This window comes from Lathyrus oleraceus, chromosome 6, assembly GCF_024323335.1.
Source record: "Lathyrus oleraceus cultivar Zhongwan6 chromosome 6, CAAS_Psat_ZW6_1.0, whole genome shotgun sequence".
In the NCBI taxonomy this organism is placed as follows: domain Eukaryota; kingdom Viridiplantae; phylum Streptophyta; class Magnoliopsida; order Fabales; family Fabaceae; genus Lathyrus; species Lathyrus oleraceus.
In genome coordinates, this window is record NC_066584.1 from 361,015,025 (window position 1) to 361,042,223 (window position 27,199).

The 27,199-nt window shown below is 27.7% G+C and overlaps 14 non-coding genes across 14 annotated transcripts; all 14 read right to left on the reverse strand.

Annotated features, from left to right (window-relative positions):
• Window positions 1–273: 273 nt before the first annotated feature.
• On the reverse strand, window positions 274–347 carry TRNAN-GUU (transfer RNA asparagine (anticodon GUU)). Its single transcript has one exon. It is a non-coding gene; the product is annotated as a tRNA-Asn (tRNA).
• A 2,083-nt stretch (window positions 348–2,430) lies between these two features.
• Window positions 2,431–2,504, reverse strand: TRNAN-GUU (transfer RNA asparagine (anticodon GUU)). Its single transcript has one exon. It is a non-coding gene; the product is annotated as a tRNA-Asn (tRNA).
• A 2,083-nt stretch (window positions 2,505–4,587) lies between these two features.
• On the reverse strand, window positions 4,588–4,660 carry TRNAN-GUU (transfer RNA asparagine (anticodon GUU)). The gene has a single exon. It is a non-coding gene; the product is annotated as a tRNA-Asn (tRNA).
• A 2,084-nt stretch (window positions 4,661–6,744) lies between these two features.
• TRNAN-GUU (transfer RNA asparagine (anticodon GUU)) lies at window positions 6,745–6,818 on the reverse strand. The gene has a single exon. It is a non-coding gene; the product is annotated as a tRNA-Asn (tRNA).
• Window positions 6,819–8,902: 2,084 nt separating this feature from the next.
• Window positions 8,903–8,976, reverse strand: TRNAN-GUU (transfer RNA asparagine (anticodon GUU)). Its single transcript has one exon. It is a non-coding gene; the product is annotated as a tRNA-Asn (tRNA).
• A 2,077-nt stretch (window positions 8,977–11,053) lies between these two features.
• On the reverse strand, window positions 11,054–11,127 carry TRNAN-GUU (transfer RNA asparagine (anticodon GUU)). The gene has a single exon. It is a non-coding gene; the product is annotated as a tRNA-Asn (tRNA).
• Window positions 11,128–13,204: 2,077 nt separating this feature from the next.
• Window positions 13,205–13,278, reverse strand: TRNAN-GUU (transfer RNA asparagine (anticodon GUU)). Its single transcript has one exon. It is a non-coding gene; the product is annotated as a tRNA-Asn (tRNA).
• Window positions 13,279–14,064: 786 nt separating this feature from the next.
• Window positions 14,065–14,137, reverse strand: TRNAN-AUU (transfer RNA asparagine (anticodon AUU)). Its single transcript has one exon. It is a non-coding gene; the product is annotated as a tRNA-Asn (tRNA).
• A 2,074-nt stretch (window positions 14,138–16,211) lies between these two features.
• On the reverse strand, window positions 16,212–16,285 carry TRNAN-GUU (transfer RNA asparagine (anticodon GUU)). Its single transcript has one exon. It is a non-coding gene; the product is annotated as a tRNA-Asn (tRNA).
• Window positions 16,286–18,368: 2,083 nt separating this feature from the next.
• On the reverse strand, window positions 18,369–18,442 carry TRNAN-GUU (transfer RNA asparagine (anticodon GUU)). The gene has a single exon. It is a non-coding gene; the product is annotated as a tRNA-Asn (tRNA).
• A 2,083-nt stretch (window positions 18,443–20,525) lies between these two features.
• On the reverse strand, window positions 20,526–20,599 carry TRNAN-GUU (transfer RNA asparagine (anticodon GUU)). Its single transcript has one exon. It is a non-coding gene; the product is annotated as a tRNA-Asn (tRNA).
• Window positions 20,600–22,682: 2,083 nt separating this feature from the next.
• TRNAN-GUU (transfer RNA asparagine (anticodon GUU)) lies at window positions 22,683–22,756 on the reverse strand. Its single transcript has one exon. It is a non-coding gene; the product is annotated as a tRNA-Asn (tRNA).
• A 2,086-nt stretch (window positions 22,757–24,842) lies between these two features.
• TRNAN-GUU (transfer RNA asparagine (anticodon GUU)) lies at window positions 24,843–24,916 on the reverse strand. The gene has a single exon. It is a non-coding gene; the product is annotated as a tRNA-Asn (tRNA).
• Window positions 24,917–27,001: 2,085 nt separating this feature from the next.
• Window positions 27,002–27,075, reverse strand: TRNAN-GUU (transfer RNA asparagine (anticodon GUU)). The gene has a single exon. It is a non-coding gene; the product is annotated as a tRNA-Asn (tRNA).
• Window positions 27,076–27,199: the final 124 nt, after the last annotated feature.

The window sequence follows — 27,199 nt, forward strand, 5'->3', positions numbered from 1 at the left end:
AGAATTATTTTGAACATCGTTTCCTAGATTATAATATTTAAAATGTGTCTTAGACAAACCCATGTGTAATTCTGACATATATTGACAAACTATTGATATTTTATAAGGTAATTAATAAGTAAGTTGTGTTTTAATAATTATAGGCTTATTTAAAGATTCTTGAAATATAATCTATTATTTGTGCTCCGAGATAGTGATAATTCTCATGACGTTGAAAAGACTTAAGAAATTATTTTAACATTAAAAAATGTTATAATTTAAAATTAATGAAAACGCTAGAAGGAGGGGTTGAACCTCCGACCTTGTGGTTAACAGCCACACGCTCTAACCAACTGAGCTATTCCAGCTACGCTTACACATTGATTTTGATTTCTTTATATTAATCTAATTTATTCAAATTTCAGTACCGCGCATACTTGAGAGTATGCATAAACTCTATGTCAAAAGCTTGCAACGTATTTATCTTTGAATTGAGTATGGACATAAACATGACATCTTCTATGTCTAACAACAAGATCTAACCAATGGATAGTAACAGAATGTTCCAAAAACTAGTTTTCAAAGTTTTTGTTAATATAAATTTAACATCAATTTGGCATTGATGATATTTTTAAGGAGATAATAGAATTTCATGTTAAAGATAGCGTCCAAGTTGATTTGAAGTCGGACACGTATACAAGACATCTTATGAATCTCCACTCCCATATTTCATATTGTAATTTATAAATTATATTAATTTCACATTCATAAACAAATATAGCGAAAAATGTATGTTACACACATGCTTTGGTATTTCTTCCAGTTGTTGGGATGTTGTATTGTCCTTAAAGGACATAGAATAAATAAGTTATTTTCCAATGATTTGAAGATTTCTTGGACATTCTTGAATAATGGTAGATAAATTTCCCTTTGAGGAAATTGATAATACCCTTACCTTGAAGACACTTTAACAATGATTTTAACACATTTTTGACAGAATTAATCACAAACTCCCTTATCTTAATTTAATATTCTTCTTTAGTCCTTTAATTAAAAAAATGTTACAAGTTAGTCTCTTAACTTCACTTATGTTATCCTATTTGGTCTCTTGCATCAATTCTGGATAGAAAAATGTTAAATTCCAGTGACGTGGCGTGACAATAAGACAATTGGTACAAAACCGAGTCAACATATTTAGTTAAAATAGACACACTGTTCAAATGCAAAGGTTTCATTTTCAGAGGTTAAAACAAAACACGCAAAATTTAAATAGTGTATGCGTTTTTAATAATATACTACTCCAGCCTAATTTATAACCAAAAAAGACAAATTTTACGCTTATTAAGAAATATAGTTAAGTGCATTTACGTTTCTTAATTTAATGTGAGAGAGACAACACAATTACTAATATACCCTCAATTAAATTGTTTTCTACTAACAATATTAAGTAATTAATGCAGGAATACTTTTGGAATAAAGGCATTAAATGCACCTAGATTTGTTGAGATTTGCTTATATTTAAGGCCAAAAAAATTAGAAGACTTTTGCTTATAAATAAGGCCGGAGGGAGTACGAAGCTTGAAGAGAGCTAATAATATATAGCCGATTTAGGCGTATTAAAGAACTACAACATAATTAGCTAATGGTAATAAACTTTTGAAAATTAACGTATAAAAATTTATGAAGTTCCTTAGAAGGACAAAAAGATAAAATTAAATATTTAACTTTTTTTTGGAAATGCGAGAATAGGGAATTGAACCTCCAACTTTATGATTATTAGGGTTAACTTTCACACATTTTAACCAATTATGATATTACAACTACCATTATAATATCTATTATTTATTCTAATTTACCTAACTCATGTTTCAGTAACTAATAGACTTGAAAATAATCATCAATGTTTTGTCAAAAATTTGCAACAAATGTATCTTTAAACCTACTATTGACATAAACATGATCTCTTCAATAAATAACAACAAGATAGTAATTGGATATTTCAACGACTCTTTTTTAAATAAATATTCAAACTAATTCAAACATCACTTTTATATTTAAGAAAAATTATTATATACCTAATAGATTTCCAATCTAAAGACATCGTCCATGCTGGTCCAATGTGGCTATGCAATCAATATGTCATGTGGATATCTTCTTCCAAAAATGTATTGTAGTTTAAGAATTATTTTGAACATCGTTTCCTAGATTATAATATTTAAAATGTGTCTTAGACAAACCCATGTGTAATTCTGACATATATTGACAAACTATTGATATTTTATAAGGTAATTAATAAGTAAGTTGTGTTTTAATAATTATAGGCTTATTTAAAGATTCTTGAAATATAATCTATTATTTGTGCTCCGAGATAGTGATAATTCTCATGACGTTGAAAAGACTTAAGAAATTATTTTAACATTAAAAAATGTTATAATTTAAAATTAATGAAAACGCTAGAAGGAGGGGTTGAACCTCCGACCTTGTGGTTAACAGCCACACGCTCTAACCAACTGAGCTATTCCAGCTACGCTTACACATTGATTTTGATTTCTTTATATTAATCTAATTTATTCAAATTTCAGTACCGCGCATACTTGAGAGTATGCATAAACTCTATGTCAAAAGCTTGCAACGTATTTATCTTTGAATTGAGTATGGACATAAACATGACATCTTCTATGTCTAAACACAAGATCTAACCAATGGATAGTAACAGAATGTTCCAAAAACTAGTTTTCAAAGTTATTTGTTAATATAAATTTAACATCAATTTGACATTGATGATAATTTTTAAGGAGATAATAGAATTTCATGTTAAAGATAGCGTCCAAGTTGATTTTAAGTCGGACACGTATACAAGACATCTTATGAATCTCCACTCCCATATTTCATATTGTAATTTATAAATTATATTAATTTCACATTCATAAACAAATATAGCGAAAAATGTATGTTACACACATGCTTTGGTATTTCTTCCAGTTGTTGGGATGTTGTATTGTCCTTAAAGGACATAGAATAAATAAGTTATTTTCCAATGATTTGAAGATTTCTTGGACATTCTTGAATAATGGTAGATAAATTTCCCTTTGAGGAAATTGATAATACCCTTACCTTGAAGACACTTTAACAATGATTTTAACACATTTTTTGACAGAATTAATCACAAACTCCCTTATCTTAATTTACAATTCTTATTTAGTCCTTTAATTAAAAAAATGTTACAAGTTAGTCTCTTAACTTCACTTATGTTATCCTATTTGGTCTCTTCCATCAATTTTCGATAGAAAAATGTTAAGTTCCAGTGACGTGGCGTGACAATAAGACAATTGGTACAAAACCGAGTCAACATATTTAGTTAAAATAGACACACTGTTCAAAATGCAAAGGTTTTATTTTCAGAGATTAAAACAAAACACGCAAAATTTAAATAGTGTATGCGTTTTTAATAATATACTACTCCAGCCTAATTTATAACCAAAAAAGACAAATTTTACGCTTATTAAGAAATATAGTTAAGTGCATTTACGTTTCTTAATTTAATGTGAGAGAGACAACACAATTACTAATATACCCTCAATAAATTGTTTTCTACTAACAATATTAAGTAATTAATGCAGGAATACTTTTGGAATAAAGGCATTAAATGCACCTAGATTTGTTGACATTTGCTTATATTTAAGGCCAAAAAAATTAGAAGACTTTTGCTTATAAATAAGGCCGGAGGGAGTACGAAGCTTGAAGAGAGCTAATAATATATAGCCGATTTAGGCGTATTAAAGAACTACAACATAATTAGCTAATGGTAATAAACTTTTGAAAATTAACGTATAAAAATTATGAAGTTCCTTAGAAGGACAAAAAGATAAAATTAAATATTGATTTTTTTTTGAAAATGCGAGAATAGGGAATTGAACCTCCAACTTTATGATTATTAGGGTTAACTTTCACACATTTTAACCAATTATGATATTACAACTACCATTATAATATCTATTATTTATTCTAATTTACCTAACTCATGTTTCAGTAACTAATAGACTTGAAAATAATCATCAATGTTTTGTCAAAAATTTGCAACAAATGTATCTTTAAACCTACTATTGACATAAACATGATCTCTTCAATAAATAACAACAAGATAGTAATTGGATATTTCAACGACTCTTTTTTAAATAAATATTCAAACTAATTCAAACATCACTTTTATATTTAAGAAAAATATTATATACCTAATAGATTTCCAATCTAAAGACATCGTCCATGCTGGTCCAATGTGGCTATGCAATCAATATGTCATGTGGATATCTTCTTCCAAAAATGTATTGTAGTTTAAGAATTATTTTGAACATCGTTTCCTAGATTATAATATTTAAAATGTGTCTTAGACAAACCCATGTGTAATTCTGACATATATTGACAAACTATTGATATTTTATAAGGTAATTAATAAGTAAGTTGTGTTTTAATAATTATAGGCTTATTTAAAGATTCTTGAAATATAATCTATTATTTGTGCTCCGAGATAGTGATAATTCTCATGACGTTGAAAAGACTTAAGAAATTATTTTAACATTAAAAAATGTTATAATTTAAAATTAATGAAAACGCTAGAAGGGGGGTTGAACCTCCGACCTTGTGGTTAACAGCCACACGCTCTAACCAACTGAGCTATTCCAGCTACGCTTACACATTGATTTTGATTTCTTTATATTAATCTAATTTATTCAAATTTCAGTACCGCGCATACTTGAGAGTATGCATAAACTCTATGTCAAAAGCTTGCAACGTATTTATCTTTGAATTGAGTATGGACATAAACATGACATCTTCTATGTCTAACAACAAGATCTAACCAATGGATAGTAACAGAATGTTCCAAAAACTAGTTTTCAAAGTTTTTTGTTAATATAAATTTAACATCAATTTGGCATTGATGATATTTTTTAAGGAGATAATAGAATTTCATGTTAAAGATAGCGTCCAAGTTGATTTGAAGTCGGACACGTATACAAGACATCTTATGAATCTCCACTCCCATATTTCATATTGTAATTTATAAATTATATTAATTTCACATTCATAAACAAATATAGCGAAAAATGTATGTTACACACATGCTTTGGTATTTCTTCCAGTTGTTGGGATGTTGTATTGTCCTTAAAGGACATAGAATAAATAAGTTATTTTCCAATGATTTGAAGATTTCTTGGACATTCTTGAATAATGGTAGATAAATTTCCCTTTGAGGAAATTGATAATACCCTTACCTTGAAGACACTTTAACAATGATTTTAACACATTTTTTGACAGAATTAATCACAAACTCCCTTATCTTAATTTAATATTCTTCTTTAGTCCTTTAATTAAAAAAATGTTACAAGTTAGTCTCTTAACTTCACTTATGTTATCCTATTTGGTCTCTTCCATCAATTTTCGATAGAAAAATGTTAAGTTCAAGTGACGTGGCGTGACAATAAGACAATTGGTACAAAACCGAGTCAACATATTTAGTTAAAACAGACACACTGTTTCAAAATGCAAAGGTTTTATTTTCAGAGGTTAAAACAAAACACGCAAAATTTAAATAGTGTATGCGTTTTTAATAATATACTACTCCAGCCTAATTTATAACCAAAAAAGACAAATTTTACGCTTATTAAGAAATATAGTTAAGTGCATTTACGTTTCTTAATTTAATGTGAGAGAGACAACACAATTACTAATATACCCTCAATTAAATTGTTTTCTACTAACAATATTAAGTAATTAATGCAGGAATACTTTTGGAATAAAGGCATTAAATGCACCTAGATTTGTTGAGATTTGCTTATATTTAAGGCCAAAAAAATTAGAAGACTTTTGCTTATAAATAAGGCCGGAGGGAGTACGAAGCTTGAAGAGAGCTAATAATATATAGCCGATTTAGGCGTATTAAAGAACTACCATAATTAGCTAATGGTAATAAACTTTTGAAAATTAACGTATAAAAATTTATGAAGTTCCTTAGAAGGACAAAAAGATAAAATTAAATATTGATTTTTTTTTGAAAATGCGAGAATAGGGAATTGAACCTCCAACTTTATGATTATTAGGGTTAACTTTCACACATTTTAACCAATTATGATATTACAACTACCATTATAATATCTATTATTTATTCTAATTTACCTAACTCATGTTTCAGTAACTAATAGACTTGAAAATAATCATCAATGTTTTGTCAAAATTTGCAACAAATGTATCTTTAAACCTACTATTGACATAAACATGATCTCTTCAATAAATAACAACAAGATAGTAATTGGATATTTCAACGACTCTTTTTTAAATAAATATTCAAACTAATTCAAACATCACTTTTATATTTAAGAAAAATTATTATATACCTAATAGATTTCCAATCTAAAGACATCGTCCATGCTGGTCCAATGTGGCTATGCAATCAATATGTCATGTGGATATCTTCTTCCAAAAATGTATTGTAGTTTAAGAATTATTTTGAACATCGTTTCCTAGATTATAATATTTAAAATGTGTCTTAGACAAACCCATGTGTAATTCTGACATATATTGACAAACTATTGATATTTTATAAGGTAATTAATAAGTAAGTTGTGTTTTAATAATTATAGGCTTATTTAAAGATTCTTGAAATATAATCTATTATTTGTGCTCCGAGATAGTGATAATTCTCATGACGTTGAAAAGACTTAAGAAATTATTTTAACATTAAAAAATGTTATAATTTAAAATTAATGAAAACGCTAGAAGGAGGGGTTGAACCTCCGACCTTGTGGTTAACAGCCACACGCTCTAACCAACTGAGCTATTCCAGCTACGCTTACACATTGATTTTGATTTCTTTATATTAATCTAATTTATTCAAATTTCAGTACCGCGCATACTTGAGAGTATGCATAAACTCTATGTCAAAAGCTTGCAACGTATTTATCTTTGAATTGAGTATGGACATAAACATGACATCTTCTATGTCTAACAACAAGATCTAACCAATGGATAGTAACAGAATGTTCCAAAAACTAGTTTTCAAAGTTTTTTGTTAATATAAATTTAACATCAATTTGGCATTGATGATATTTTTTAAGGAGATAATAGAATTTCATGTTAAAGATAGCGTCCAAGTTGATTTGAAGTCGGACACGTATACAAGACATCTTATGAATCTCCACACCCATATTTCATATTGTAATTTATAAATTACATTAATTTCACATTCATAAACAAATATAGCGAAAAATGTATGTTACACACATGCTTTGGTATTTCTCCAGTTGTTGGGATGTTGTATTGTCCTTAAAGGACATAGAATAAATAAGTTATTTTCCAATGATTTGAAGATTTCTTGGACATTCTTGAATAATGGTAGATAAATTTCCCTTTGAGGAAATTGATAATACCCTTACCTTGAAGACACTTTAACAATGATTTTAACACATTTTTTGACAGAATTAATCACAAACTCCCTTATCTTAATTTAATATTCTTCTTTAGTCCTTTAATTAAAAAAATGTTACAAGTTAGTCTCTTAACTTCACTTATGTTATCCTATTTGGTCTCTTCCATCAATTCTCGATAGAAAAATGTTAAGTTCCAGTGACGTGGCGTGACAATAAGACAATTGGTACAAAACCGAGTCAACATATTTAGTTAAAACAGACACACTGTTCAAAATGCAAAGGTTTCATTTTCAGAGGTTAAAACAAAACACGCAAAATTTAAATAGTGTATGCGTTTTTAATAATATACTACTCCAGCCTAATTTATAACCAAAAAAGACAAATTTTACGCTTATTAAGAAATATAGTTAAGTGCATTTACGTTTCTTAATTTAATGTGAGAGAGACAACACAATTACTAATATACCCTCAATTAAATTGTTTTCTACTAACAATATTAAGTAATTAATGCAGGAATACTTTTGGAATAAAGACATTAAATGCACCTAGATTTGTTGACATTTGCTTATATTTAAGGCCAAAAAAATTAGAAGACTTTTGCTTATAAATAAGGCCGGAGGGAGTACGAAGCTTGAAGAGAGCTAATAATATATAGCCGATTTAGGCGTATTAAAGAACTACAACATAATTAGCTAATGGTAATAAACTTTTGAAAATTAACGTATAAAAATTTATGAAGTTCCTTAGAAGGACAAAAAGATAAAATTAAATATTGATTTTTTTTTTGAAAATGCGAGAATAGGGAATTGAACCTCCAACTTTATGATTATTAGGGTTAACTTTCACACATTTTAACCAATTATGATATTACAACTACCATTATAATATCTATTATTTATTCTAATTTACCTAACTCATGTTTCAGTAACTAATAGACTTGAAAATAATCATCAATGTTTTGTCAAAATTTGCAACAAATGTATCTTTAAACCTACTATTGACATAAACATGATCTCTTCAATAAATAACAACAAGATAGTAATTGGATATTTCAACGACTCTTTTTTAAATAAATATTCAAACTAATTCAAACATCACTTTTATATTTAAGAAAATTATTATATACCTAATAGATTTCCAATCTAAAGACATCGTCCATGCTGGTCCAATGTGGCTATGCAATCAATATGTCATGTGGATATCTTCTTCCAAAAATGTATTGTAGTTTAAGAATTATTTTGAACATCGTTTCCTAGATTATAATATTTAAAATGTGTCTTAGACAAACCCATGTGTAATTCTGACATATATTGACAAACTATTGATATTTTATAAGGTAATTAATAAGTAAGTTGTGTTTTAATAATTATAGGCTTATTTAAAGATTCTTGAAATATAATCTATTATTTGTGCTCCGAGATAGTGATAATTCTCATGACGTTGAAAAGACTTAAGAAATTATTTTAACATTAAAAAATGTTATAATTTAAAATTAATGAAAACGCTAGAAGGAGGGGTTGAACCTCCGACCTTGTGGTTAACAGCCACACGCTCTAACCAACTGAGCTATTCCAGCTACGCTTACACATTGATTTTGATTTCTTTATATTAATCTAATTTATTCAAATTTCAGTACCGCGCATACTTGAGAGTATGCATAAACTCTATGTCAAAAGCTTGCAACGTATTTATCTTGAATTGAGTATGGACATAAACATGACATCTTCTATGTCTAACAACAAGATCTAACCAATGGATAGTAACAGAATGTTCCAAAACTAGTTTTCAAAGTTTTTTGTTAATATAAATTTAACATCAATTTGGCATTGATGATATTTTTAAGGAGATAATAGAATTTCATGTTAAAGATAGCGTCCAAGTTGATTTGAAGTCGGACACGTATACAAGACATCTTATGAATCTCCACACCCATATTTCATATTGTAATTTATAAATTATAATTTCACATTCATAAACAAATATAGCGAAAAATGTATGTTACACACATGCTTTGGTATTTCTTCCAGTTGTTGGGATGTTGTATTGTCCTTAAAGGACATAGAATAAATAAGTTATTTTCCAATGATTTGAAGATTTCTTGGACATTCTTGAATAATGGTAGATAAATTTCCCTTGAGGAAATTGATAATACCCTTACCTTGAAGACACTTTAACAATGATTTTAACACATTTTTTGACAGAATTAATCACAAACTCCCTTATCTTAATTTAAATTCTTCTTTAGTCCTTTAATTAAAAAATGTTACAAGTTAGTCTCTTAACTTCACTTATGTTATCCTATTTGGTCTCTTCCATCAATTCTCGATAGAAAAATGTTAAGTTCAAGTGACGTGGCGTGACAATAAGACAATTGGTACAAAACCGAGTCAACATATTTAGTTAAAACAGACACACTGTTCAAAATGCAAAGGTTTCATTTTCAGAGGTTAAAACAAAACACGCAAAATTTAAATAGTGTATGCGTTTTTAATAATATACTACTCCAGCCTAATTTATAAACAAAAAAGACAAATTTTACGCTTATTAAGAAATATAGTTAAGTGCATTTACGTTTCTTAATTTAATGTGAGAGAGACAACACAATTACTAATATACCCTCACTTAAATTGTTTTCTACTAACAATATTAAGTAATTAATGCAGGAATACTTTTGGAATAAAGACATTAGATGCACCTAGATTTGTTGACATTTGCTTATATTTAAGGCCAAAAAAATTAGAAGACTTTTGCTTATAAATAAGGCCGGAGGGAGTACGAAGCTTGAAGAGAGCTAATAATATATAGCCGATTTAGGCGTATTAAAGAACTACAACATAATTAGCTAATGGTAATAAACTTTTGAAAATTAACGTATAAAAATTTATGAAGTTCCTTAGAAGGACAAAAAGATAAAATTAAATATTTTTTTTTTTTTGAAAATGCGAGAATAGGGAATTGAACCTCCAACTTTATGATTATTAGGGTTAACTTTCACACATTTTAACCAATTATGATATTACAACTACCATTATAATATCTATTATTTATTCTAATTTACCTAACTCATGTTTCAGTAACTAATAGACTTGAAAATAATCATCAATGTTTTGTCAAAAATTTGCAACAAATGTATCTTTAAACCTACTATTGACATAAACATGATCTCTTCAATAAATAACAACAAGATAGTAATTGGATATTTCAACGACTCTTTTTTAAATAAATATTCAAACTAATTCAAACATCACTTTTATATTTAAGAAAAATTATTATATACCTAATAGATTTCCAATCTAAAGACATCGTCCATGCTGGTCCAATGTGGCTATGCAATCAATATGTCATGTGGATATCTTCTTCCAAAAATGTATTGTAGTTTAAGAATTATTTTGAACATCGTTTCCTAGATTATAATATTTAAAATGTGTCTTAGACAAACCCATGTGTAATTCTGACATATATTGACAAACTATTGATATTTTATAAGGTAATTAATAAGTAAGTTGTGTTTTAATAATTATAGGCTTATTTAAAGATTCTTGAAATATAATCTATTATTTGTGCTCCGAGATAGTGATAATTCTCATGACGTTGAAAAGACTTAAGAAATTATTTTAACATTAAAAAATGTTATAATTTAAAATTAATGAAAACGCTAGAAGGAGGGGTTGAACCTCCGACCTTGTGGTTAACAGCCACACGCTCTAACCAACTGAGCTATTCCAGCTACGCTTACACATTGATTTTGATTTCTTTATATAATCTAATTTATTCAAATTTCAGTACCGCGCATACTTGAGAGTATGCATAAACTCTATGTCAAAAGCTTGCAACGTATTTATCTTTGAATTGAGTATGGACATAAACATGACATCTTCTATGTCTAACAACAAGATCTAACCAATGGATAGTAACAGAATGTTCCAAAAACTAGTTTTCAAAGTTTTTGTTAATATAAATTTAACATCAATTTGGCATTGATGATATTTTTAAGGAGATAATAGAATTTCATGTTAAAGATAGCGTCCAAGTTGATTTGAAGTCGGACACGTATACAAGACATCTTATGAATCTCCACCCATATTTCATATTGTAATTTATAAATTACATTAATTTCACATTCATAAACAAATATAGCGAAAAATGTATGTTACACACATGCTTTGGTATTTCTTCCAGTTGTTGGGATGTTGTATTGTCCTTAAAGGACATAGAATAAATAAGTTATTTTCCAATGATTTGAAGATTTCTTGGACATTCTTGAATAATGGTAGATAAATTTCCCTTTGAGGAAATTGATAATACCCTTACCTTGAAGACACTTTAACAATGATTTTAACACATTTTTTGACAGAATTAATCACAAACTCCCTTATCTTAATTTATATTCTTCTTTAGTCCTTTAATTAAAAAAATGTTACAAGTTAGTCTCTTAACTTCACTTATGTTATCCTATTTGGTCTCTTCCATCAATTCTCGATAGAAAAATGTTAAGTTCAAGTGACGTGGCGTGACAATAAGACAATTGGTACAAAACCGAGTCAACATATTTAGTTAAAACAGACACACTGTTCAAAATGCAAAGGTTTCATTTTCAGAGGTTAAAACAAAACACGCAAAATTTAAATAGTGTATGCGTTTTTAATAATATACTACTCCAGCCTAATTTATAACCAAAAAAGACAAATTTAGGCTTATTAAGAAATATAGTTAAGTGCATTTACGTTTCTTAATTTAATGTGAGAGAGACAACACAATTACTAATATACCCTCACTTAAATTGTTTTCTACTAACAATATTAAGTAATTAATGCAGGAATACTTTTGGAATAAAGACATTAAATGCACCTAGATTTGTTGACATTTGCTTATATTTAAGGCCAAAAAAATTAGAAGACTTTTGCTTATAAATAAGGCCGGAGGGAGTACGAAGCTTGAAGAGAGCTAATAATATATAGCCGATTTAGGCGTATTAAAGAACTACAACATAATTAGCTAATGGTAATAAACTTTTGAAAATTAACGTATAAAAATTATGAAGTTCCTTAGAAGGACAAAAAGATAAAATTAAATATTGATTTTTTTTTGAAAATGCGAGAATAGGGAATTGAACCTCCAACTTTATGATTATTAGGGTTAACTTTCACACATTTTAACCAATTATGATATTACAACTACCATTATAATATCTATTATTTATTCTAATTTACCTAACTGATGTTTCAGTAACTAATAGACTTGAAAATAATCATCAATGTTTTGTCAAAAATTTGCAACAAATGTATCTTTAAACCTACTATTGACATAAACATGATCTCTTCAATAAATAACAACAAGATAGTAATTGGATATTTCAACGACTCTTTTTTAAATAAATATTCAAACTAATTCAAACATCACTTTTATATTTAAGAAAAATTATTATATACCTAATAGATTTCCAATCTAAAGACATCGTCCATGTTGGTCCAATGTGGCTATGCAATCAATATGTCATGTGGATATCTTCTTCCAAAAATGTATTGTAGTTTAAGAATTATTTTGAACATCGTTTCCTAGATTATAATATTTAAAATGTGTCTTAGACAAACCCATATGTAATTCTGACATATATTGACAAACTATTGATATTATAAAGGTAATTAATAAGTAAGTTGTGTTTTAATAATTATAGGCTTATTTAAAGATTCTTGAAATATAATCTATTATTTGTGCTCCGAGATAGTGATAATTCTCATGACGTTGAAAAGACTTAAGAAATTATTTTAACATTAAAAAATGTTATAATTTAAAATTAATGAAAACGCTAGAAGGAGGGGTTAAACCTCCGACCTTGTGGTTAACAGCCACACGCTCTAACCAACTGAGCTATTCCAGCTACGCTTACACGTTGATTTTGATTTCTTTATTTTAATCTAATTTATTCAAATTTCAGTACCGCGCATACTTGAGAGTATGCATAAACTCTATGTCAAAAGCTTGCAACGTATTTATGATTATTAGGGTTAACTTTCACATATTTTAACCAATTATGATATTACAACTACCATTATAATATCTATTATTTATTCTAATTTACCTAACTTATGTTTCAGTAACTAATAGACTTGAAAATAATCATCAATGTTTTGTCAAAAATTTACAACAAATGTATCTGTAAACCTACTATTGACATAAACATTATCTCTTCAATAAATAAAAACAAGATAGTAATTGGATATTTCAACGATTCTTTTTAATAAAATATTCAAACTAATTCAAACATCACTTTTTATTTAAGAAAAATTATTATATACCTAATAGATTTCCAATCTAAAGACATCGTCCATGTTGGTCCATGTGGCTATGCAATCAATATGTCATGTGGATATCTTCTTCCAAAAATGTATTGTAGTTTAAGAACTATTTTGAACATCGGTTCCTAGATTATAATATTAAAATGTGTCTTAGACAAACCATAGTTAATTCTGAAATATATTGACAAATTATTGATTATTTAAGGTAATTAATAAGTAAGTTGTGTTTTAATAATTATAGGCTTATTTAAAGATTCTTGAAATATAATATATTATTTGTGCTCCGAGATAGTGATAATTCTCATGACGTTGAAAAGACTTAGAAATATTTTAACATTAAAAAATGTTATAATTAAAATTAATGAAAACGCTAGAAGGAAGGGTTGAACCTCCGACCTATGGTTAATAGCCACACGCTCTAACCAACTGAGCTATTCCAGCTACGCTTACACATTGATTTTGATTTCTTTATATTAATCTAATTTATTCAAATTTCAGTACCGCGCATACTTGAGAGTATGCATAAACTCTATGTCAAAAGCTTGCAACGTATTATCTTTGAATTGAGTATGGACATAAACATGACATCTTCTATGTCTAACAACAAGATCTAACCAATGGATAGTAACAGAATGTTCCAAAACTAGTTTTCAAAGTTTTTTGTTAATATAAATTTAACATCAATTTGGCATTGATGATATTTTTTAAGGAGATAATAGAATTTCATGTTAAAGATAGCGTCCAAGTTGATTTGAAGTCGGACACGTATACAAGACATCTTATGAATCTCCACTCCAATTTCATATTGTAATTTATAAATTATAGTTAATTTCACATTCATAAACAAATATAGCGAAAAATGTATGTTAGACACATGCTTTGGTATTTCTTCCGTTGTTGGGATGTTGTATTGTCCTTAAAGGACATAGAATAAATAAGTTATTTTCCAATGATTGAAGATTTCTTGGACATTCTTGAATAATGGTAGATAAATTTCCCTTTGAGGAAATTGATAATACCTTACCTTGAAGACACTTTAACAATGATTTTAACACATTTTGACAGAATTAATCACCAACTCCCTTATCTTAATTTAATATTCTTCTTAGTCCTTTAATTAAAAAAATGTTACAAGTTAGTCTCTTAACTTCACTTATGTTATCCTATTTGGTCTTCCATCAATTCTCGATAGAAAAATGTTAAGTTCAAGTGACGTGGCGTGACAATAAGACAATTGGTACAAAACCGAGTCAACATATTTAGTTAAAACAGACACACTGTTCAAATGCAAAGGTTTCATTTTCAGAGGTTAAAACAAACACGCAAAATTTAAATAGTGTATGCGTTTTTAATAATATACTACTCCAGCCTAATTTATAACCAAAAAACACAAATTTTACGCTTATTAAGAAATATAGTTAAGTGCATTTACGTTTCTTAATTTAATGTGAGAGAGACAACACAATTACTAATATACCCTCAATTAAATTGTTTTCTACTAACAATATTAAGTAATTAATGTAGGAATACTTTTGGAATAAAGGCTTTAAATGCACCTAGATTTGTTGAGATTTGCTTATATTTAAGGCCCAAAAAATTAGAAGACTTTTGCTTATAAATAAGGCCGGAGGGAGTACGAAGCTTGAAGAGAGCTAATAATATATAGCCGATTTAGGCGTATTAAAGAACTACCACATAATTAGCTAATGGTAATAAACTTTTGAAAATTAACGTATAAAAATTTATGAAGTTCCTTAGAAGGACAAAAAGATAAAATTAAATATTGATTTTTTTTTTGAAAATGCGAGAATAGGGAATTGAACCTCCAACTTTATGATTATTAGGGTTAACTTTCACACATTTTAACCAATTATGATATTACAACTACCATTATAATATCTATTATTTATTCTAATTTACCTAACTCATGTTTCAGTAACTAATAGACTTGAAAATAATCATCAATGTTTTGTCAAAAATTTGCAACAAATGTATCTGTAAACCTACTATTGACATAAACATTATCTCTTCAATAAATAAAAACAAGATAGTAATTGGATATTTCAACGACTCTTTTTTAAATAAATATTCAAACTAATTCAAACATCACTTTTATATTTAAGAAAAATTATTATATACCTAATAGATTTCCAATCTAAAGACATCGTCCATGCTGGTCCAATGTGGCTATGCAATCAATATGTCATGTGGATATCTTCTTCCAAAAATGTATTGTAGTTTAAGAATTATTTTGAACATCGTTTCCTAGATTATAATATTTAAAATGTGTCTTAGACAAACCCATGTGTAATTCTGACATATATTGACAAACTATTGATATTTTATAAGGTAATTAATAAGTAAGTTGTGTTTTAATAATTATAGGCTTATTTAAAGATTCTTGAAATATAATCTATTATTTGTGCTCCGAGATAGTGATAATTCTCATGACGTTGAAAAGACTTAAGAAATTATTTTAACATTAAAAAATGTTATAATTTAAAATTAATGAAAACGCTAGAAGGAGGGGTTGAACCTCCGACCTTGTGGTTAACAGCCACACGCTCTAACCAACTGAGCTATTCCAGCTACGCTTACACATTGATTTTGATTTCTTTATATTAATCTAATTTATTCAAATTTCAGTACCGCGCATACTTGAGAGTATGCATAAACTCTATGTCAAAAGCTTGCAACGTATTTATCTTTGAATTGAGTATGGACATAAACATGACATCTTCTATGTCTAACAACAAGATCTAACCAATGGATAGTAACAGAATGTTCCAAAAACTAGTTTTCAAAGTTTTTTGTTAATATAAATTTAACATCAATTTGGCATTGATGATATTTTTTAAGGAGATAATAGAATTTCATGTTAAAGATAGCGTCCAAGTTGATTTGAAGTCGGACACGTATACAAGACATCTTATGAATCTCCACACCCATATTTCATATTGTAATTTATAAATTACATTAATTTCACATTCATAAACAAATATAGCGAAAAATGTATGTTACACACATGCTTTGGTATTTCTTCCAGTTGTTGGGATGTTGTATTGTCCTTAAATGACATAGAATAAATAAGTTATTTTCCAATGATTTGAAGATTTCATGGACATTCTTGAATAATGGTAGATAAATTTCCCTTTGAGGAAATTGATAATACCCTTACCTTGAAGACACTTTAACAATGATTTTAACACATTTTTTGACAGAATTAATCACAAACTCCCTTATCTTAATTTAATATTCTTCTTTAGTCCTTTAATTAAAAAAATGTTACAAGTTAGTCTCTTAACTTCACTTATGTTATCCTATTTGGTCTCTTCCATCAATTCTCGATAGAAAAATGTTAAGTTCAAGTGACGTGGCGTGACAATAAGACAATTGGTACAAAACCGAGTCAACATATTTAGTTAAAACAGATACACTGTTGAAATGCAAAGGTTTATTTTCAGAGATTAAAACAAAACACGCAAAATTTAAATAGTGTATGCGTTTTTAATAATATACTACTCCAGCCTAATTTATAACCAAAAAAGACAAATTTTACGCTTATTAAGAAATATAGTTAAGTGCATTTACGTTTCTTAATTTAATGTGAGAGAGACAACACAATTACTAATATACCCTCACTTAAATTGTTTTCTACTAACAATATTAAGTAATTAATGCAGGAATACTTTTGGAATAAAGACATTAAATGCACCTAGATTTGTTGACATTTGCTTATATTTAAGGCCAAAAAAATTAGAAGACTTTTGCTTATAAATAAGGCCGGAGGGAGTACGAAGCTTGAAGAGAGCTAATAATATATAGCCGATTTAGGCGTATTAAAGAACTACAACATAATTAGCTAATGGTAATAAACTTTTGAAAATTAACGTATAAAAATTTATGAAGTTCCTTAGAAGGACAAAAAGATAAAATTAAATATTGATTTTTTTTTTGAAAATGCGAGAATAGGGAATTGAACCTCCAACTTTATGATTATTAGGGTTAACTTTCACACATTTTAACCAATTATGATATTACAACTACCATTATAATATCTATTATTTATTCTAATTTACCTAACTCATGTTTCAGTAACTAATAGACTTGAAATAATCATCAATGTTTTGTCAAAAATTTGCAACAAATGTATCTTTAAACCTACTATTGACATAAACATGATCTCTTCAATAAATAACAACAAGATAGTAATTGGATATTTCAACGACTCTTTTTAAATAAATATTCAAACTAATTCAAACATCACTTTTATATTTAAGAAAAATTATTATATACCTAATAGATTTCCAATCTAAAGACATCGTCCATGCTGGTCCAATGTGGCTATGCAATCAATATGTCATGTGGATATCTTCTTCCAAAAATGTATTGTAGTTTAAGAATTATTTTGAACATCGTTTCCTAGATTATAATATTTAAAATGTGTCTTAGACAAACCCATGTGTAATTCTGACATATATTGACAAACTATTGATATTTTATAAGGTAATTAATAAGTAAGTTGTGTTTTAATAATTATAGGCTTATTTAAAGATTCTTGAAATATAATCTATTATTTGTGCTCCGAGATAGTGATAATTCTCATGACGTTGAAAAGACTTAAGAAATTATTTTAACATTAAAAAATGTTATAATTTAAAATTAATGAAAACGCTAGAAGGAGGGGTTGAACCTCCGACCTTGTGGTTAACAGCCACACGCTCTAACCAACTGAGCTATTCCAGCTACGCTTACACATTGATTTTGATTTCTTTATATTAATCTAATTTATTCAAATTTCAGTACCGCGCATACTTGAGAGTATGCATAAACTCTATGTCAAAAGCTTGCAACGTATTTATCTTTGAATTGAGTATGGACATAAACATGACATCTTCTATGTCTAACAACAAGATCTAACCAATGGATAGTAACAGAATGTTCCAAAAACTAGTTTTCAAAGTTTTTTGTTAATATAAATTTAACATCAATTTGGCATTGATGATATTTTTTAAGGAGATAATAGAATTTCATGTTAAAGATAGCGTCCAAGTTGATTTGAAGTCGGACACGTATACAAGACATCTTATGAATCTCCACACCCATATTTCATATTGTAATTTATAAATTACATTAATTTCACATTCATAAACAAATATAGCGAAAAATGTATGTTACACACATGCTTTGGTATTTCTTCCAGTTGTTGGGATGTTGTATTGTCCTTAAATGACATAGAATAAATAAGTTATTTTCCAATGATTTGAAGATTTCATGGACATTCTTGAATAATGGTAGATAAATTTCCCTTTGAGGAAATTGATAATACCCTTACCTTGAAGACACTTTAACAATGATTTTAACACATTTTTGACAGAATTAATCACAAACTCCCTTATCTTAATTTAATATTCTTCTTTAGTCCTTTAAATAAAAAAATGTTACAAGTTAGTCTCTTAACTTCACTTATGTTATCCTATTTAGTCTCTTCCATCAATTCTCGATAGAAAAATGTTAAGTTCAAGTGACGTGGCGTGACAATAAAACAATTGGTACAAAACCGAGTCAACATATTTAGTTAAAACAGATACACTGTTTGAAATGCAAAGGTTTATTTTCAGAGATTAAAACAAAACACGCAAAATTTAAATAGTGTATGCGTTTTTAATAATATACTACTCCAGCCTAATTTATAACCAAAAAAGACAAATTTTACGCTTATTAAGAAATATAGTTAAGTGCATTTACGTTTCTTAATTTAATGTGAGAGAGACAACACAATTACTAATATACCCTCACTTAAATTGTTTTCTACTAACAATATTAAGTAATTAATGCAGGAATACTTTTGGAATAAAGACATTAAATGCACCTAGATTTGTTGACATTTGCTTATATTTAAGGCCAAAAAAATTAGAAGACTTTTGCTTATAAATAAGGCCGGAGGGAGTACGAAGCTTGAAGAGAGCTAATAATATATAGCCGATTTAGGCGTATTAAAGAACTACAACATAATTAGCTAATGGTAATAAACTTTTGAAAATTAACGTATAAAATTTATGAAGTTCCTTAGAAGGACAAAAAGATAAAATTAAATATTTTTTTTTTTTTGAAAATGCGAGAATAGGGAATTGAACCTCCAACTTTATGATTATTAGGGTTAACTTTCACACATTTTAACCAATTATGATATTACAACTACCATTATAATATCTATTATTTATTCTAATTTACCTAACTCATGTTTCAGTAACTAATAGACTTGAAAATAATCATCAATGTTTTGTCAAAAATTTGCAACAAATGTATCTTTAAACCTACTATTGACATAAACATGATCTCTTCAATAAATAACAACAAGATAGTAATTGGATATTTCAACGACTCTTTTTTAAATAAATATTCAAACTAATTCAAACATCACTTTTATATTTAAGAAAAATTATTATATACCTAATAGATTTCCAATCTAAAGACATCGTCCATGCTGGTCCAATGTGGCTATGCAATCAATATGTCATGTGGATATCTTCTTCCAAAAATGTATTGTAGTTTAAGAATTATTTTGAACATCGTTTCCTAGATTATAATATTTAAAATGTGTCTTAGACAAACCCATGTGTAATTCTGACATATATTGACAAACTATTGATATTTTATAAGGTAATTAATAAGTAAGTTGTGTTTTAATAATTATAGGCTTATTTAAAGATTCTTGAAATATAATCTATTATTTGTGCTCCGAGATAGTGATAATTCTCATGACGTTGAAAAGACTTAAGAAATTATTTTAACATTAAAAAATGTTATAATTTAAAATTAATGAAAACGCTAGAAGGAGGGGTTGAACCTCCGACCTTGTGGTTAACAGCCACACGCTCTAACCAACTGAGCTATTCCAGCTACGCTTACACATTGATTTTGATTTCTTTATATTAATCTAATTTATTCAAATTTCAGTACCGCGCATACTTGAGAGTATGCATAAACTCTATGTCAAAAGCTTGCAACGTATTTATCTTTGAATTGAGTATGGACATAAACATGACATCTTCTATGTCTAACAACAAGATCTAACCAATGGATAGTAACAGAATGTTCCAAAAACTAGTTTTCAAAGTTTTTTGTTAATATAAATTTAACATCAATTTGGCATTGATGATATTTTTAAGGAGATAATAGAATTTCATGTTAAAGATAGCGTCCAAGTTGATTTGAAGTCGGACACGTATACAAGACATCTTATGAATCTCCACACCCATATTTCATATTGTAATTTATAAATTACATTAATTTCACATTCATAAACAAATATAGCGAAAAATGTATGTTACACACATGCTTTGGTATTTCTTCCAGTTGTTGGGATGTTGTATTGTCCTTAAATGACATAGAATAAATAAGTTATTTTCCAATGATTTGAAGATTTCATGGACATTCTTGAATAATGGTAGATAAATTTCCCTTTGAGGAAATTGATAATACCCTTACCTTGAAGACACTTTAACAATGATTTTAACACATTTTTTGACAGAATTAATCACAAACTCCCTTATCTTAATTTAATATTCTTCTTTAGTCCTTTAATTAAAAAAATGTTACAAGTTAGTCTCTTAACTTCACTTATGTTATCCTATTTGGTCTCTTCCATCAATTCTCGATAGAAAAATGTTAAGTTCAAGTGACGTGGCGTGACAATAAGACAATTGGTACAAAACCGAGTCAACATATTTAGTTAAAACAGATACACTGTTTAAATGCAAAGGTTTTATTTTCAGAGATTAAAACAAAACACGCAAAATTTAAATAGTGTATGCGTTTTTAATAATATACTACTCCAGCCTAATTTATAACCAAAAAAGACAAATTTTACGCTTATTAAGAAATATAGTTAAGTGCATTTACGTTTCTTAATTTAATGTGAGAGAGACAACACAAATACTAATATACCCTCACTTAAATTGTTTTCTACTAACAATATTAAGTAATTAATGCAGGAATACTTTTGGAATAAAGACATTAAATGCACCTAGATTTGTTGACATTTGCTTATATTTAAGGCCAAAAAAATTAGAAGACTTTTGCTTATAAATAAGGCCGGAGGGAGTACGAAGCTTGAAGAGAGCTAATAATATATAGCCGATTTAGGCGTATTAAAGAACTACAACATAATTAGCTAATGGTAATAAACTTTTGAAAATTAACGTATAAAAATTTATGAAGTTCCTTAGAAGGACAAAAAGATAAAATTAAATATTGATTTTTTTTTGAAAATGCGAGAATAGGGAATTGAACCTCCAACTTTATGATTATTAGGGTTAACTTTCACACATTTTAACCAATTATGATATTACAACTACCATTATAATATCTATTATTTATTCTAATTTACCTAACTCATGTTTCAGTAACTAATAGACTTGAAAATAATCATCAATGTTTTGTCAAAAATTTGCAACAAATGTATCTTTAAACCTACTATTGACATAAACATGATCTCTTCAATAAATAACAACAAGATAGTAATTGGATATTTCAACGACTCTTTTTAAATAAATATTCAAACTAATTCAAACATCACTTTTATATTTAAGAAAAATTATTATATACCTAATAGATTTCCAATCTAAAGACATCGTCCATGCTGGTCCAATGTGGCTATGCAATCAATATGTCATGTGGATATCTTCTTCCAAAAATGTATTGTAGTTTAAGAATTATTTTGAACATCGTTTCCTAGATTATAATATTTAAAATGTGTCTTAGACAAACCCATGTGTAATTCTGACATATATTGACAAACTATTGATATTTTATAAGGTAATTAATAAGTAAGTTGTGTTTTAATAATTATAGGCTTATTTAAAGATTCTTGAAATATAATCTATTATTTGTGCTCCGAGATAGTGATAATTCTCATGACGTTGAAAAGACTTAAGAAATTATTTTAACATTAAAAAATGTTATAATTTAAAATTAATGAAAACGCTAGAAGGAGGGGTTGAACCTCCGACCTTGTGGTTAACAGCCACACGCTCTAACCAACTGAGCTATTCCAGCTACGCTTACACATTGATTTTGATTTCTTTATATTAATCTAATTTATTCAAATTTCAGTACCGCGCATACTTGAGAGTATGCATAAACTCTATGTCAAAAGCTTGCAACGTATTTATCTTTGAATTGAGTATGGACATAAACATGACATCTTCTATGTCTAACAACAAGATCTAACCAATGGATAGTAACAGAATGTTCCAAAAACTAGTTTTCAAAGTTTTTTGTTAATATAAATTTAACATCAATTTGGCATTGATGATATTTTTTAAGGAGATAATAGAATTTCATGTTAAAGATAGCGTCCAAGTTGATTTGAAGTCGGACACGTATACAAGACATCTTATGAATCTCCACACCCATATTTCATATTGTAATTTATAAATTACATTAATTTCACATTCATAAACAAATATAGCGAAAAATGTATGTTACACACATGCTTTGGTATTTCTTCCAGTTGTTGGGATGTTGTATTGTCCTTAAATGACATAGAATAAATAAGTTATTTTCCAATGATTTGAAGATTTCATGGACATTCTTGAATAATGGTAGATAAATTTCCCTTTGAGGAAATTGATAATACCCTTACCTTGAAGACACTTTAACAATGATTTTAACACATTTTTGACAGAATTAATCACAAACTCCCTTATCTTAATTTAATATTCTTCTTTAGTCCTTTAATTAAAAAAATGTTACAAGTTAGTCTCTTAACTTCACTTATGTTATCCTATTTGGTCTCTTCCATCAATTCTCGATAGAAAAATGTTAAGTTCAAGTGACGTGGCGTGACAATAAGACAATTGGTACAAAAACCGAGTCAACATATTTAGTTAAAACAGATACACTGTTTGAAATGCAAAGGTTTTATTTTCAGAGATTAAAACAAAACACGCAAAATTTAAATAGTGTATGCGTTTTTAATAATATACTACTCCAGCCTAATTTATAACAAAAAAGACAAATTTTACGCTTATTAAGAAATATAGTTAAGTGCATTTACGTTTCTTAATTTAATGTGAGAGAGACAACACAAATACTAATATACCCTCACTTAAATTGTTTTCTACTAACAATATTAAGTAATTAATGCAGGAATACTTTTGGAATAAAGACATTAAATGCACCTAGATTTGTTGACATTTGCTTATATTTAAGGCCAAAAAAATTAGAAGACTTTTGCTTATAAATAAGGCCGGAGGGAGTACGAAGCTTGAAGAGAGCTAATAATATATAGCCGATTTAGGCGTATTAAAGAACTACAACATAATTAGCTAATGGTAATAAACTTTTGAAAATTAACGTATAAAAATTTATGAAGTTCCTTAGAAGGACAAAAAGATAAAATTAAATATTGATTTTTTTTTTGAAAATGCGAGAATAGGGAATTGAACCTCCAACTTTATGATTATTAGGGTTAACTTTCACACATTTTAACCAATTATGATATTACAACTACCATTATAATATCTATTATTTATTCTAATTTACCTAACTCATGTTTCAGTAACTAATAGACTTGAAAATAATCATCAATGTTTTGTCAAAAATTTGCAACAAATGTATCTTTAAACCTACTATTGACATAAACATGATCTCTTCAATAAATAACAACAAGATAGTAATTGGATATTTCAACGACTCTTTTTTAAATAAATATTCAAACTAATTCAAACATCACTTTTATATTTAAGAAAAATTATTATATACCTAATAGATTTCCAATCTAAAGACATCGTCCATGCTGGTCCAATGTGGCTATGCAATCAATATGTCATGTGGATATCTTCTTCCAAAAATGTATTGTAGTTTAAGAATTATTTTGAACATCGTTTCCTAGATTATAATATTTAAAATGTGTCTTAGACAAACCCATGTGTAATTCTGACATATATTGACAAACTATTGATATTTTATAAGGTAATTAATAAGTAAGTTGTGTTTTAATAATTATAGGCTTATTTAAAGATTCTTGAAATATAATCTATTATTTGTGCTCCGAGATAGTGATAATTCTCATGACGTTGAAAAGACTTAAGAAATTATTTTAACATTAAAAAATGTTATAATTTAAAATTAATGAAAACGCTAGAAGGAGGGGTTGAACCTCCGACCTTGTGGTTAACAGCCACACGCTCTAACCAACTGAGCTATTCCAGCTACGCTTACACATTGATTTTGATTTCTTTATATTAATCTAATTTATTCAAATTTCAGTACCGCGCATACTTGAGAGTATGCATAAACTCTATGTCAAAAGCTTGCAACGTATTTATCTTTGAATTGAGTATGGACATAAACATGACATCTTCTATGTCTAACAACAAGATCTAACCAATGGATAGTAACAGAATGTTCCAAAAACTAGTTTTCAAAGTTTTTTGTTAATATAAATTTAACATCAATTTGGCATTGATGATATTTTTTAAGGAGATAATAGAATTTCATGTTAAAGATAGCGTCCAAGTTGATTTGAAGTCGGACACGTATACAAGACATCTTATGAATCTCCACACCCATATTTCATATTGTAATTTATAAATTACATTAATTTCACATTCATAAACAAATATAGCGAAAAATGTATGTTACACACATGCTTTGGTATTTCTTCCAGTTGTTGGGATGTTGTATTGTCCTTAAATGACATAGAATAAATAAGTTATTTTCCAATGATTTGAAGATTTCATGGACATTCTTGAATAATGGTAGATAAATTTCCCTTTGAGGAAATTGATAATACCCTTACCTTGAAGACACTTTAACAATGATTTTAACACATTTTTTGACAGAATTAATCACAAACTCCCTTATCTTAATTTAATATTCTTCTTTAGTCCTTTAATTAAAAAAATGTTACAAGTTAGTCTCTTAACTTCACTTATGTTATCCTATTTGGTCTCTTCCATCAATTCTCGATAGAAAAATGTTAAGTTCAAGTGACGTGGCGTGACAATAAGACAATTGGTACAAAACCGAGTCAACATATTTAGTTAAAACAGATACACTGTTGAAATGCAAAGGTTTTATTTTCAGAGATTAAAACAAAACACGCAAAATTTAAATAGTGTATGCGTTTTTAATAATATACTACTCCAGCCTAATTTATAACCAAAAAGACAAATTTTACGCTTATTAAGAAATATAGTTAAGTGCATTTACGTTTCTTAATTTAATGTGAGAGAGACAACACAATTACTAATATACCCTCACTTAAATTGTTTTCTACTAACAATATTAAGTAATTAATGCAGGAATACTTTTGGAATAAAGACATTAAATGCACCTAGATTTGTTGACATTTGCTTATATTTAAGGCCAAAAAAATTAGAAGACTTTTGCTTATAAATAAGGCCGGAGGGAGTACGAAGCTTGAAGAGAGCTAATAATATATAGCCGATTTAGGCGTATTAAAGAACTACAACATAATTAGCTAATGGTAATAAACTTTTGAAAATTAACGTATAAAAATTTATGAAGTTCCTTAGAAGGACAAAAAGATAAAATTAAATATTGATTTTTTTTTTGAAAATGCGAGAATAGGGAATTGAACCTCCAACTTTATGATTATTAGGGTTAACTTTCACACATTTTAACCAATTATGATATTACAACTACCATTATAATATCTATTATTTACTCTAATTTACCTAACTCATGTTTCAGTAACTAATAGACTTGAAAATAATCATCAATGTTTTGTCAAAAATTTGCAACAAATGTATCTTTAAACCTACTATTGACATAAACATGATCTCTTCAATAAATAACAACAAGATAGTAATTGGATATTTCAACGACTCTTTTTTAAATAAATATTCAAACTAATTCAAACATCACTTTTATATTTAAGAAAAATTATTATATACCTAATAGATTTCCAATCTAAAGACATCGTCCATGCTGGTCCAATGTGGCTATGCAATCAATATGTCATGTGGATATCTTCTTCCAAAAATGTATTGTAGTTTAAGAATTATTTTGAACATCGTTTCCTAGATTATAATATTTAAAATGTGTCTTAGACAAACCCATGTGTAATTCTGACATATATTGACAAACTATTGATATTTTATAAGGTAATTAATAAGTAAGTTGTGTTTTAATAATTATAGGCTTATTTAAAGATTCTTGAAATATAATCTATTATTTGTGCTCCGAGATAGTGATAATTCTCATGACGTTGAAAAGACTTAAGAAATTATTTTAACATTAAAAAATGTTATAATTTAAAATTAATGAAAACGCTAGAAGGAGGGGTTGAACCTCCGACCTTGTGGTTAACAGCCACACGCTCTAACCAACTGAGCTATTCCAGCTACGCTTACACATTGATTTTGATTTCTTTATATTAATCTAATTTATTCAAATTTCAGTACCGCGCATACTTGAGAGTATGCATAAACTCTATGTCAAAAGCTTGCAACGTATTTATCTTTGAAT